At 51.4% G+C, this 3,145-nt stretch overlaps 1 pseudogene; it reads left to right on the forward strand.

Moving 5' to 3' along the window:
* The first annotated feature begins 845 nt into the window (after window positions 1-845).
* Window positions 846-1,654, forward strand: LOC114819017 (olfactory receptor 14J1-like; annotated as a pseudogene).
* Window positions 1,655-3,145: the final 1,491 nt, after the last annotated feature.

A 3,145-nucleotide genomic window follows, 5' to 3' on the forward strand; every position in this document is an offset into this window, starting at 1 on the left:
ACTGAACTGACTGCAGTTTGCCAATGTCTCTCTGGCATCACGCTGCACCAAGACTCTGCCACCTGCCCGGGTCAGCTCTCAGCCTGCCTGGGGAGCTTCTCACAGCGCTGCAAGGAGAAGCTCTGGGTGGAAGGAGCAATCTCCAGCAGGGCAGAGCCCTTCTGCTCTTAACAGAGTGCTTCATCAGTCAGGGCTTCTCACAGCCCCAGCTCCACCTGGTGACATTTCTAAGGGGACTTCTCAGGAAGTAAACCAAGTCAGCAACAACTTCCCCTTTCCAGTCACATCACATTTTCTCTGATCTGATCTTTACCCCCTGCACACACAGAGATGCCCCTGGGCAGTGCTGGGAGGTGTTGCAGGCAGAGCTGAGCACATAGAAAGTGGGATGGGGATGTGAGCACTGAGAGGGAGTTGAGCTGGGGAGAGGGAAAGGGCTCCTGGCAGGAACAGCTCCAAGCAGTAGAGACAGGAGCAGGGAGTAAGAGGGAGCTGCTGCTGCCGAAAATGCTGGGGAGGGGGATGTGGGCACCTCCCTGCTGTCCCTGCACCTTTCCCTGGGCAACAACTCCCTGCTCTCCTTTCCCACCCTGCGTTCCTATTTCCCTCTCACTGCACAGCAAGAAGTACTGCTGAGGAGCCCATTACAGTGTCCTGCTCCCAATGGCCCACTCAGCCAGCCAAACCCTGAGCTCCAGTGAGGCTGTTGCAGAGAAGTCTTCCTGAAAAGAGAGAGACTGAGTTTGGGGTTCCTGTAAGACAAACAATGTTTTGCTTGGAGAAGTTTGGCCTAACTCATTCTTGCTTTTTCCTCCTCAACAGATAACCATTCCCAGAGGCAGCAGATGTCCAACATCAGCTCCATCACTCAGTTCCTCCTCCCGGCATTTGCGGACACGCGGGAGCTGCAGCTCTTGCACTTCTGGCTCTTCCTGGGCATCTACCTGGCTGACCTCCTGGGCAACCATAGTCTGTGACCATCACCTTCACAGCCCAATGTACTTCTTCCTCCTCAACCTCTCCCTCCTCGACCCGAGTTCCACCTCCACCACTCTCCCCAAATCCAAGGCCAATTCCTTCTGGGACATCAGAGCCATTTCCTACCCAGGATGTGCTGCTCAGATTTTTTTTTTCCTCTTCATACTGTCAGCTGAGTATTGTCTTCTAACCATCATGGCCTATGACCACTACATTGCCATCTGCAAACCCATGCACTACAGGACCCTCCTGGGCAGCAGAGCTTGCGTCCACATGGCAGCAGCTGCCTGGGGCAGCTGTCCTGCACATGGACAATACATTTTTAATACCCCTCTGCCAAGGCAATATCCTGGACCCGTTCTTCTGTGAAATCCCCCAGATCCTCAAGCTCTCCTGCTCACACTCCCACCTCAGGGAAGCTGGGCTTATTGCAGTCAGTGCCTGCTTATCATTTGGGTGTTTTGTTTTCATTGTGGTGTCCTACATGCAGATCTTCAGGGCTGTGCTGAGGATCCCCTCTGAGCAGAGACGGCACAAAGCCTTTTCCACATGCCTCCCTCATCTGACTGTGGTCTCCTTGTTTGTCACCACTGGTATGTTTATCTACCTGAAGCCCCCCTCCATCTCCTCCCTATCCCTGGATCTGGTGGTGGCAGTTCTGTACTTGGTGGCCTGAGTGCTCTGGCAGTTTGGTCAAAGTCCTGCTGCCTGGTAATCCTGGGCAGGCAGGGACAGGCAACAGGCACTTCTGTGGTGGAGCTGGTCTTCATAGCAGCATTTCCGGAAATAAAGGTGATCTCCTCAGGGCAGTGCCTGAAGGTTTCAGTCTTCTTCCAAAGTTTCTCTAAAGAACATGCCTAAGAAAGTGGCCTGCAGATGAAAAGACCAGTATAGAGCTAAAGAATGTGAGTGTGCAGGGTGTGGGCACGCAGCAGTGCCATGTCTCCTGTGATTGACCTGAAGCAGAGCAGGTCTGTGCCCGTGTTCACTGGACACCCTGGGGAAGGGTGTACCTCAGGCAATCAGCATGGATTATCACCTCACAACCACCATATCCAGCATGGGCCTCTCACCCTACCTCCAAGAGGATCTTTGTCCCTCCATGGAAGGACACCAAATGAGTAGGTCAGAAGTCCATGTTTGCATTGTACATATGCGACGTAAGCATGCACATCATATATGTGAGGTGACCTGAACCCCAGAGAGCACAAATGCCACCAGCTATTCCTACAGACACCATGAAGACCCCCAATGGACAGACAGTGCCTTGAGGTCACGTCATATTGGGAGTCATATCCCATGGGAAACTGCCTGAATGCAGCACTGGGATGTGCTTCCTTGAAACGAGGTCCCTGTGTCCATTCATCATGCCATGGGGCATCTCAGACAGGTGCAGAGCAGGGTGAAACACCGCAGGGCTGAGGTGTTGCCAGAGGAGCCTCTGTTGCAATGGGAGGTCAGAGAGACACTGGGACTCCTGTCTCTGTGTGTAATAGGGAAGGAGACTGTCTCTGAACATCCCTGGGCAGATAAGGAGTCCATGAGGCCAGCTCAGATGTGGACACCTGAAAGAAACATAACATTTTTGTGTGTGATACTTGACATGGTGTCCTTATAGCCAGATTGGTGCTATTTGGGCTGAAGAGGTGGACGCTGGGTGGGAAGCTGTCTGGATGATCAAGCCCAAATGTCATCAGTGGCACAATGTCCTCCATGCAGCCAGTTACTAACTGCATCTCTCAGTGACCAGCACTTGGGCCAACACTGTTGAACTTCTTTAGTATCCCCCTGTACGATGATGACGGAGCACACTTTCAGCTTCTTTGTCAATGCTGTAAAGCTGGGCAGAGGCCTTGAACAAACTCATCTGGTTCACTCTGCCTTGAACAGGAGAGTGAGGCAAGATGAAGTTCAGGGATTTCATCAAACCTGAGTTGTTATATGATTCAATGACTATTTTGCGGGAACGCAATGATGGACTCTGCACAAGATCAATATCATCAAGCAAGAAGCCATTTATTTGTTCTAAACCAGTTATATTTATACCCCAAACTGATGAAATCACCCACATCCATTTATATGTTATTGGCTATTCACTCATAGCATGAGCTGTTCACGCGCCCTTTTCTGTATAGCAATTGGCTGATAAACTTTGCGTGCTTCCTTT

This window comes from Antrostomus carolinensis, unplaced genomic scaffold, assembly GCF_000700745.2.
Source record: "Antrostomus carolinensis isolate BGI_N321 unplaced genomic scaffold, ASM70074v2 scaffold10361, whole genome shotgun sequence".
Taxonomy (NCBI): Eukaryota; Metazoa; Chordata; class Aves; order Caprimulgiformes; family Caprimulgidae; genus Antrostomus; species Antrostomus carolinensis.